This window comes from Echinops telfairi, unplaced genomic scaffold (genome assembly GCF_000313985.2).
Source record: "Echinops telfairi isolate 266 unplaced genomic scaffold, ASM31398v2 ScPeMD7_7424;HRSCAF=8462, whole genome shotgun sequence".
Lineage (NCBI taxonomy): Eukaryota > Metazoa > Chordata > Mammalia > Afrosoricida > Tenrecidae > Echinops > Echinops telfairi.
In genome coordinates, this window is record NW_022111324.1 from 51,749,367 (window position 1) to 51,760,818 (window position 11,452).

General features: G+C 42.9%; 1 protein-coding gene across 7 annotated transcripts in view; it reads left to right on the forward strand.

Annotated features, from left to right (window-relative positions):
- The window catches only part of SRGAP2 (SLIT-ROBO Rho GTPase activating protein 2), a 277,777-nt gene that overhangs the window by 57,863 nt on the left and 208,462 nt on the right, over positions 1-11,452 (forward strand). The window lies entirely within an intron of this gene.

Genomic DNA, 11,452 nt, shown 5'->3' on the forward strand with positions numbered 1-11,452 from the left:
TGTAATAATAAATAATAATAATAATTTGAGATTAAAAATTGTTATCAAAAAAAGAAAAAGAAAATATCATGACTTGGGTCAGGCACAGCTTAATCCTCAAAGTGACATCCCTGCTTTTTAGTATTTTAAAGAAATCTTTGGCAACGAGATTTATCCAATGCAATCTGTCTTTAGATTTCTTGGCTGCTGCTTCCATGAGTGTTGATTGTGGACCCACGTAAAACGCAGTCCTTGACAACTTCAGACTCTTCTCTGCTTATCATGGTGTTGTCCATTGGTCCAGTACTGAGCATTTTGGGTTTGGGTTACATTGACTTGTAATCCATACTCAAGGTTGCAGTCTTCGATTTTCATAAGCAAATGCCTCAAGTTCTCTTTCCTTTCAGCAAGCAAGGTTGTGCTATCTGCAGTTAGAAAGTTCTTAGTGAGCCTCCATCCAGTCCAGATGCCACATTCTCCTTCATATAGTCCAGCTTCTTGAATTGTGTGCTCAGCGCACAGATTGAGTAAACTTGGTGAACGCATACAACCCGAATGCACGCCTTTCCTGATCTTAAACCGTGCAATATCTTCTTGTTCTCGCCGAGCAGTTGCCTCTTGGTCAATGCAGTTTTCATAGGAGCATAATTAGATATTCTGGAATTCCCGTTCCTTCCAATGTTATCCATATCTGATTATGATCCATATAGTACTCGGCAACAAAACACAAGTAAATGTCCGGAGCTTAGAGGCATGAGGTCTGGACTGATGGTGACAAGAATTTGGGAGTTATCAGCTAATGGGGACTCTCCTGAGGAGAATATGTGAAGGGAAGGAAATGTAGAGTTCCCATTGCATTTATTTCCTATATAGACTTGTATCTAGAGAGGTGAACTAGCTGTCTCTGGACAGCATCTTTCAGTCGGTATATCCCATGACTAGATAATTTGCTTTGGATGGAGTAGGCTTAAGCGAAGGCTTGCCTTACTCTCAGGCTACCAATCTCCTCTTTTAAACAGGATGGCTGACACAATTCCCAGGCCTTATTTCCCAGACTACTTGCTAACATTGGAGAAAGTGATCCAAAGAAGCATGAATGTTGACAATGGCTTTAAGATTGTTGTCATCCTAGACACAAATCCTAGGGTACAAGTATCTCCTCTTGATAAAAGTCCATGGTGGAATCCAAGAGTCAGTCAACACTGTAAAGGAAGTGGTGGAGAGTGACTCTTTTCCCCGCTCTTCCCTGGACTTCTCTCTCACCTTTGCACAATTTTAGAAGGTCGAATGAACCTGTCTTACATACAAGGTTCAGATTTCATGGGTTTTACCAAGGAGCTCCAGAGGCACAATGGTTAAGTGCTCAGCTGCTAACCAAAGGACCACTTCAGAGCCGCCCAGCAGTGTCCTGCGAGAAGGAGGTGATGATCTGTCCCCCCAAAGATGACAGCCCAGAGAACCCCATGGACTGTCCTTGAGTCGAAATGGATTCACCAGCCCCCAACAACAAGAACAGCAGCAGCAGGGACAGGTTTTACCAGGTTTTCCTTTACTAAGCAAACCATAGTGTACAAGTCTTGCTACTTCTGCCCTAAATTAATATTGCCCTGAGGCGAGTGACTTCTGGTGGCCTGAGAGATGTCAAAAACATGAACATTGGTCTCTAAAGTTAGGGAATGCCCCACCCAGGCCCACCCCAAATCAAGCAGATTTAAAACCAAACCAAACAAACAAACAAACAAACCAACCCATGGCCATCCAGCCTAGTCCTACTCCGCCCACCCTGTAGGACTGGAGGAGATCTGCTTCTTAAAGCTTCCAAGATTGTAAATCTGTATGGGACCAGGTGGCCTCATTTTTCTCCTTCCCAGAGGCTGATGGGTTTGAGCTGACAATCTGGTAATTATAACCTTTCTGTCTTCCTGACAGTGTTACCACGTCTCTTTAATTGAAGCATATATTAATGATAAGTCTAAAAAAATTTTGAGCATGTTGATACATGTACAAGGTTAAAAATTAGAATTATTTTACAAAGTCTTTGTTGAGAAAGAGTCATCTACCTCTGCTCTGGTCCACGACATACCTCTTCTACTCAGTATTAAATACCACTTATAGTAGTTGTGGATAGCTCTTTGGAGTGCTTCTTTATGTAAACACAACTAAGATGAACCTGTGTTCTAGCTTTTCTCTTCCTTTATTTCAGAAATAGTCTGTTCGGTAATGTGCTTTTGTCCTAAACTGTGTGTCCCAGGGTAAGCGTCCTCAACCCTTTTTCATACCTGCGTAGTATTCCATTCCAAGGATGGATGCCCTCAACTCAATGAACCGGTCCTTTACAGAGAGGGATACTCAAGTGCCTTCCTGTGTCTGCCAGCACAGGCAACACTGCAGCAGACAAAAGCCGCTTTCTAAAAGATTGGAGAGCACTGCATGTGCTACTTAAAATGCGATTCTTCTTTAGTCTTAGAATGCTGGTTGGTTTTATTGGTTGATAAATTCCCAATTACTGGTATTCATGAGTGAAACATTGCTGATGAGATCAACATCCCTTCATAACTCAAGAATCATTAGGATGACTGCCCCATGGAGGCATACTGTTCCATCTCCAGTTTATTTTAATAATAAAACCTTTGGAAATTTTAATAATGAAACCTACTTAAGGCCCTTTGCTCAAGAAATCTGAATCACTGATCACTGCAATTACTGCCATGGCAGCTGTAGCGCAATTTAACGGGATAATAGTGAATAAGATAAATTACACTTCAGATCCTTAATGGATTGATGCGAAGAAGTATGCAAGGGAAGACGGGGTGGGGGAGGAGCGCCTTTCAGATTTCAGCCGGGAGCTTCTTCTTTGAGGAGGGGCCTGGGGTACTGTAGGCACTACCAACTGGAATTCATCTTTGTGCCCCCGTTTCTAACCTCGGGGACTCTGGTGGGTAGGACGTCCTGTTTACTGTAGACAACAAACAGGGTTGATTCTTCAGTGTGCGTGCCTCTGCCAGAGTGGCTGGAAATTCTAGGTGGCTTGTTAATTGTCTTTTTAAGAATACTACCCTTGCCACTAAAGTATTGTCTCTTGGGTGTGAAAGGAGGGAGGCAGGCCAGCTTTACAAATGGGGCAGGCCTGGGGGATGGCCCTTTCTGCCAGGTGAATGATTTGGTTAAGAAAAGGAAAATAACTGTGGGATGATAAATGTATTCACAAGGCTAATAGAAAGTCTCCCTGTGTGTTGTGGAGCAGAGAGGGTGGATCAGCGAAGAAGTACAGCGCTTGCTTTGTATAGCCCTCCATCAATTGTTTGGTTTTTTAGGGAGCATGGTGAGGATGTGGGTCACTTGGGGGCGGGGGGCTGGGGGACTTTGCAGAGGCTCAAGTTAACAGCTCTAGGTCACATTGTGGTGTCTTAACATCTGTCTGGTATTGATCTTGTTCCTTCCTTCTGCCTAGTAAAACATGCTTACCCCCATTATCTCTTCATCCCTACCTAAGCTTTTGGAGCAAGGAGCTGTCTTTCCTAATGATGAATCAGTATCAACACCCCTTTAAATGCCATTAAGCAGCCTTGATGGCACTGTGGATTAGTCAGTGTGCTGCTAACCACAAGGTCAGCAGTTCAAGCCTGTCAGCTGCTCTCTGGGAGAAAGAGGAGTTCTTGGCTCCTCTCTCTAACTCCTTATAGGGTCTCCATGAGTTGTAATTGACTTGCTGTAGGGGTATTTTGGTTGGGCAGGTGTCATTGGATTTTTGGAGCAACATTGTGTTCATTTTAAAGTAACAATGAATGAGAGAATGAGGCAGCGAGGCCCTCCTGCTCTGAGCTGGAGGAAGGCCTGTGCTCTGGTAGGATGTGTTGGCCAGCCCCTGGTGCAGAGAATTCTGTGTTCAAGCCCTGACTCTGCCCTTTGCCCGAGTTCTGTTACCTCGGAGGTATAATTATTTTAATCTGCCAGAAAGGAGAATGCTGCCTACTGCGTGGTGATTCTTGAAGTGATGAATTGAGGTGGCAGATAGAATGGAGACCTTCCATAAGGGGTAGCTGCTACTGTTATTAGAAGCGGATCTTCTCCGGCCTCATCCACAGGTTTGGAGAGAAGGCATTCTCTTCTGAGAGCAGACTGCTACTTCTGGCAGCAAATCAAGAAGGCTGCCTTTAGGATTGGGAAGCATATTGACAGGATTGGAGGAAGGTGTTAGTTACCATGGCAACTTGGGAATTCATTTGGAAGGAGAGTTGTGACTGGAGGTTATCTCACTCTAAGAGACTGACTGGGCTAGATAAAAAAGGCTTGTCTAGCAGGAATGAAATCTCACAGGAAATGCCAGGAGCTGAGCTCTGGAGCAGGAGAAAGTTCTGCGCACCTGTCAGAAAGCTGTGCAGGCCTCAGTGGCAATGGGCCCACGGGTCTTAGTGAGCTGGGATGCTGTCTCCAGTTTATGGCTTTTGTTTACATATGTGATCTGAGTTTTAAACATTTAAGAAAAAGACACGAATGAATGGAGTTTAGTGAGCCTTTCTCTTTGTCATCTGAAAACATCGCCCATTTTCCTACCGTAGATTGTCAGTTCCCTAGAAATGGTTTTCAGTCCCAAGGAGCGCCTTCGTCATTTAGTTTGTTGCAAAGGTAAGTGACATAATGAATGCGGGTATTTCCTCTTGATTGGACAATCAAGACTAATTTTCTTTTTCATAAAGGCGCGCTTGCTGTGCCACTTGATGACTGATTGTGAAAAGCTTTCTGGTACCGTGTAGGTGAGATCCATTTTGCTAACTTGTCCGGTTCTTTAGCACGTCTTCTTCAGTGTACCTTCCTCGAATTGCAGCCTTGCCCAGAAATAGAAATGGACCAAACAAAGCCCTTTATTACAGTCTGATTCTAGGTGTGCTGTTTACTTGTCCGCAGGTATCCAGGGCTCACCCATACCACTTATGCCCTTCTGTTTGAAGTTAGGCGTGGCCAGGTGACTTGCCTTGGCCAGTGGAATGTGGACAGACCTGGCGCTCTGGAGCAGAAGCAGTTGGCAAGATGAGGCCAGGGCAGTGCCCTCCCTTCCTGCCTTGGTGATTGTGAAAATTTGTGTTCCGGTGAAGCCTCTGTTAGTGTGGGTCCTTGAATCCCAGGGGATGATCGATTCCCCCTTCCTGACTCATGGTGAATGCATCACATCAGCTTTGATTGAGTTGAGCCATTGAGATCTTGGGATTGGTTATTGCAGCACAACTCAGCCCATTGTGATTGCTTTGGTCGTCACTTAATACATATTTATTTTTAAATTTATTATTATATTTATTATTACCATGAGCAAAGACACCCTGGTGGCACTGTGGGTTTCACATTCGGTCTGTGAACTGTGAGGTTAGTGGTTCAAACCTACCAAGTGCTCTGAGGAAGAAAGATTAGACTGACTGCTCCCATAAAGATTTAGTGCCTTGGTAATGCAATAGGGTCTCTCTGGGTTGGAATCCACTTGCTTGCAGTAGGTTACTGTGTGCAGGCACTGTCGTGTTGGGGAACGTAACAATGAGCAAGGCAGGGAAACTTACCGTTCTCCAACCTCATGCCCCCGAGCCTATATTCTGTGCAGGGAGAAAGATAGGAAATAAGTACATGAATAAAGATCATGGGAATTTTTGATTAGTATTGTGAAAAACCAAAAAGCAAGGTCATGTGTTAGGTAAATCTCCAAATCATGAAGAGGCCAGGAGAAGGAAATGGCATGACTTTGATCTGCTACTGGGACAGAGCACACGTGGGATCAAAATAGAGCCACAGTGTGTGTCACCAGCAGGCGGCTGGCTGATTTCAGGATGCCTTTCCATCTGGCGGTGACATGATTGGCATAATATGACTTGGCCTTTTCTACTGCTTTCTATCGATGTTGCTCTTGTTCAGCCCATCAAATTGCTAGCTTACTTTCTGCCTGCACTAAACGCATCTGAAGAATTTTATCTGTGTCTCCCGAGCTAATTGCTTGCTCATTATCTATATTTAACACTTAGGAGGTTCATCCATCCCATTTCATTTTCATATTTTCTGTATGGCAGACCTGAATATTTTCAGACGGTAGGTAGAGCAAACACACACTGCAGTCCCCAAAGGAGGAGGGAAAAGAATGTAGCATTCCCATTTCAACTTCAACCTGAATAACTTGAATTTTTATTTTTAACTGCCTTATAGATTCTGCGTACAATCCGAGGATCGCTGGTGGCATAGTGGTTATGAGTTGGGCTGTTACTGTAAGGTCAGCAGTTAGAAACCACCAACTGCTCTGAGGGAGAAAGATGAGACTTTCTATTCCTGTGAAAAGTTACTGTTAAAAAAAGGAAGTCTTGGAAATCCAAAGGGCTGTTCTACCCTGTTGTATCGGCTCTCTAGGAGTTGGATCGGCTGTATGACAGTGAATTTGGAGCCTGGTTAGATACAAGATCTTGTGTGACAAAGGTCTTTTGGTTGTGTTACTAAAAAAAAATCAGAAAACAAAAACAAAGGAAGGGAATTTCCTGTTGTTGTTAGCTGCTGTCTAGTTGTCCCCTGACTCATGGTGATGCCGTGTGTTAAAGAGGAGACCCATTCCATCTGTAATCTTTACAGATGCAATTCACCACTGTGAATTGAGTCAGAATCGAGGGCAGCTAACAAGAGCAACATACTCCAATGTAAAAGGACTGCCAAGAATGTTATTAGCTTGCTTTGCAACTTTGAAAACTCATTAGTGTCCCCCTAGGTTTACTGGGAAATGAAATCCAATCTGTGTTTGTGTGTTGTGTTAGGCCCCATCCCGGAGGGCACCCGTTTTGGGCACTCAGCCTGGTCGGAGATCAGATTGCTTGACGGATACTGGTCCAGCTCAGTAATGTTAACCTGGCTCTTATCCTGAGAAAAGACATATGAGGAGACTTCCAAAAGTCTGTGGAAAAATGGAATGAAAAAGATAATGGAATATTCTCATGAGCTTTTTGAAGCTCCTGTGTATCTCGTCCAGCATGGTTTTGTAAGGAGATAATAGGGTGCTGTTTCCTTACATCTGCTTTATATGCCCCCAGTTTTCTGGGAGAAACCTCAGGGAGGAACTCAGGTGCGATTTGTTGGGAGTCGTTGATTCCATTGATACATGGGCAATGATTTGCTTCCTGCGATTTCCTGTGGCACCTTGTGGTACCACACTCTTCCTGTGGAAGAGTGGGTACCATTTATTCCACCCTGATGGCAAGAACCGAGGAAAGGAGGGTTTGGGTGTTGTAATTTGGGTAAGAAGAATTTATCTACTCTTGTTTTTCTCTTTTCTCCGGGGCCACGGGAGCAATGAAAATGGGGGAAGGCAAGTGGCAGATGGAGGGAGAACCGTCTCATCAAAGACTTACAGTACTGGCAGAGTGTGGATTGCTGACTTCTATGTACAAATTCAGGGGAAAAAGTCTTTCTTTTCCCTCTCCTCCTGTACTGTAAAGATAGAGAAACTGGGGTGTGCGCATTGTGATGATTGCCCCTCATCAACCTTGGGGTGAATTGAGAATCCCTAAATTGGAAATTGGCCGTTTTTTTCTTCTCCATCTGATTTAGCCATCTCATGTTGGCACATAATGAAAATCCCATCTGGATGAAACTCTTAAGGATGTAGGGAAAATGGATAAAAGTAAAAGCTACCCAGCATGGAAGACACACACACATCCTTGAAAATATATGGGTGTGTTGATACAGTGTGAATTTTTCCACGCCAAGACCCATGCCAACAGTTTGATGGTGTGTATAGCAAAGCCCCTTGCTAGCCCCATTCAGAACCCTAAGACGAGTCGAAAGACTGGAAGGATTGAAACTCAAGCCAAAAACAACGATCATGTTACGTAGGGTCTTATGAATAATTCAGCTGAGTTTAATGCTTTTTCCATAGTGAAAAGAAAAAGCTAAAATACTTGGCCAGAATGTGGACAAATTATCCCCTCACCTCTCTGGCGGGCGTGGGGGTGGGGAACTGGTCATGAGGAATGTAGGAAGGGTGGGGAAAAATCAGGAAGCTTTTCTAATTTCTTTTAACCAAATATGGAATCTCTTAGCATTCCTCCTCCACTGAAAGCGTAAAGCTAGAGATTTGGTTGGGACTAGAAAGCACTTACAAAATTGCTTCTAAAATTCTAGAAGGTGGTGGTCAGAGAAATGCCAAGATAGAAGGGCTGTCTAATACTCTCGGGGCTAGGCAATCCAAGAAGTGCAGATCTCTCTGAGGAGGAGAATAGTTTTAGGCATGTTCCTAAAAGTGTGCAAATTGAATTACTGTTAATAGAATAAAAATTTAAAGGCATTAGAAAAACACAATAAGACCTGCCAGCAGATTAGAGTTATTATTTGTAAAATGAGCAAGTTCTCTCCAACTTAATTTTTAAATCTAGATTTTTAAGATTGATTAACTTAGATTGAAATCCTAGGGGATAGCAAACTTTTGACCTTCAGTATTTTTAGAATCTAGTTCTTGCCTCCTAAATACGTGAATTATCCTATTTCTTTCAGGAATAATGAGGAGACAAGGGAGTTAATAGAATCTAATAATGGTGATTCAAAGCCAGCAGTAGCTCCTCAGGAGAAAAGACTGGGCTTTCTACTCCCATAAACAGTTGCAGTCTCGGAAACCCACAGTGGGTCGCTATGGATCAGCATCGACTCGATGGCAATGAGAGCTCTTGCCTCCTAAGTACATGAATGACCCTATTTCTTCCAGGAATGATGAGGAGACAGCCAATAGAATCTAATCATGGTAAGAGCTGGAAGGGGCTTAATGATCCTTAGGTGCAACTCATTCATTCGACAGATCACATAACAAAGAACTAGGGTGGTTTTGTTGACTTGTCCAGAGCCCTGATAACACACAAGAGGGGGACATAGGAAGAGGACAAGAAAAAGGCAAGACACTCTCATTTGTTTTTTAAAAAATGATGGAAAAGGAAACAGACCAGGCTAGCATGACCCATTTCTCTCATCCTTTGTGCTTTTTTATTTTTGGAATATGATGTGATATCTGGACATTCAGGTGCCACCTTGTGAGAGAAGGTGCTATGCTAATGTACTAAAGAATAATAAACTGGATGGTGCCTTCAGCCTTGATGACATCATCAAGCTACTTCACCACCTATGCACGTCCTAGCTCAGGCTTCTTGTCTTCCCTGGGATGTTGCTTCTGGACACCATGGGCAAGGTAATTCTACATAGAACAACCAAAAGGTAGGGAAAAATATTAAATCCGTCTGAAGTTAGCAGTGAAGCATGATAGGACCAAGACCCTGGAAAACAAGGAAACTGAAAAAGTAGAATTGCTTTGGGGCAACTTTTTACCTAAGGGCATGGTCTGATTCTGGAAAAATAATTGAGAGAGCGAGAAAGCTAGCTGAACTCTGCAACCCTCAGAAGACTGAATTCAAGAGCTGCTAAGGAGAGTAGACCCTGGTAGATGACCTAGGCTTTGGTTGATATTCGGAAAAACAGAGCCGTAGCATTATGAATGGAAAACTGACACCCCCCCCACCCCCCCCTCCGTGGAGATCAAGATTCTTACATACATCCTTTGATTGGTTGGCTCAAGGTGATCCTCAATGACAACTTTCTTCAGCCTGCTCTCAAAAGCAAATAAAAGCCCTCTCTAGAGAAAGATCATTTTTTTCATATAAAATGCTCAGTGGATAGTAAAATGTCATTAGGTATATGAAGAGACTATGCACAGTATAATTTCAAACCAAGAGATATAATTGACAATAGAAACATTATCCAGATAATGGAGTTACCAAACGTAGATTAAAAAGCAACATCATAAAGTATATTATGGGGGAGAAAAAATAAGGAAATTTTGGCAGAGAACTGAAAATGGCAATTCTAAAACTAAAAGTATAACAAATGAATTTTAAAATGTATTGGTGAGATTTGGTGTAGGGTGGCCACAGTTCAAAAAAGAATTGGTAAACTAGTGATAGACTAGAAGAATATATCCAGAATGAAGTATAGAGACCAAAATTATGTTAACACTCAGGAAAAGATAGAGACACCACATAGATGAGATCTAATATACTGTGTATGCTCGTGTATAAGCGGAGTTTTTTCAGCACATTTTTCATGCAGTTTTGGTGGTAAAATTAGGTGCTTTGGTTGATAGCCGGGTCGGCTTATACTTGAGTTTATACGGTACTAATAATTTGAGACCGAGTGAAGAGGACAGAGTTTAGAGAGAGATAAGGCAGAGTGTTCGCCAAAACTACAAAGAACTATCAAACCATGCATACATTAAAGGAGCACTTTGAATTCATTCGGGATAAATCAGGAAAAACACACTTAGGCACACATTACTACTCCAACAGAAAAGCAAAGACAAAGAGGAAAACCTTAAAAGCCACTAGAGGGGGGAAAAAAGACAGCACTCTCGATGGAGAATCAATACTCCTGACAGTGGAAACTGGAAGTGGAATTTACTGTTTCAAAGTGTTGAAAGAAAATAGTGCCAAAGGAGAATTGTGTACACAGAGAAAATAACATTTAAAATGGAAGACAATAAGCTTCTCCCAAGCAAGATACACTTGGAAAAATTTTAGTGAAAGGACGGATGATGCCCATGGAACATGAAGATAGAACTAAGACTTAAAGCAAAGGTAGGGATGCCAGTAAAAGAGCAATGTGTGCAAATTATATATATTCCGAAAAGTAGAAATCAAGCAAATGTAGTCTACATTTGATGAACATTTGAGTAGTTGGGGATCTTACAAACTGCGCTGCTAAGAACATCTTAGTTTGTGCATGTAAAGGTAGGGAGAGAATGGAAGAAAGCCAGGTGGAAAGGAAGAAGGGAAAAAGACAATCATAAACTTGCTAGGTAGGCATCTGTGTTATGCTGGATTGTCTAGAGAAACAAAACCAGTGACACTCAGATGTGTAAGAGCTTTATTATCAAGAAGTAATCTTAGATCAAGAGGGCTTCTCAGCACCATCCAACTTAAACTCATGGGTCTGATGCTCGCCCGAGCCCTTTCAGACTCAACTAGCTGCAGCCGGTTGATGCAGAAAGGTGAAGCAGGGCACAGGGAGATCACAGGCTGGTGGGTGCAGAGTCAGTGTAAACACGGCAGGGAGCTGAGGACTCTCAGGGTCAGGTGGCCCACATGGGGCTGCCCCTGAAGGCAGACACAGAGTCCCAGCAGGGATTAAGGTGAAGTACAAGAGGGAGGAAAGGAGTTGCCAGTATCTCTCTTATAAAAAGGCCACACTTCCTCTGAGGAATCATCAGGCTGTGACCTGATTGGTAGGTTGGACTCCAGCCCTACACTTTCATTCAAATTTAAGTTGACATAAAACCTAACTACCACGGCATCAAAGGATTCATTAAAAGCTAGCAACCCAAGTAGTAGGAGACTAAATAAGTAAGGGAAATGGGAGGCTATGGACATTATAAAAAGAATTAGTAAACAGGTAACCTTGAGAACAGAGATGCCACTCCCCCCCC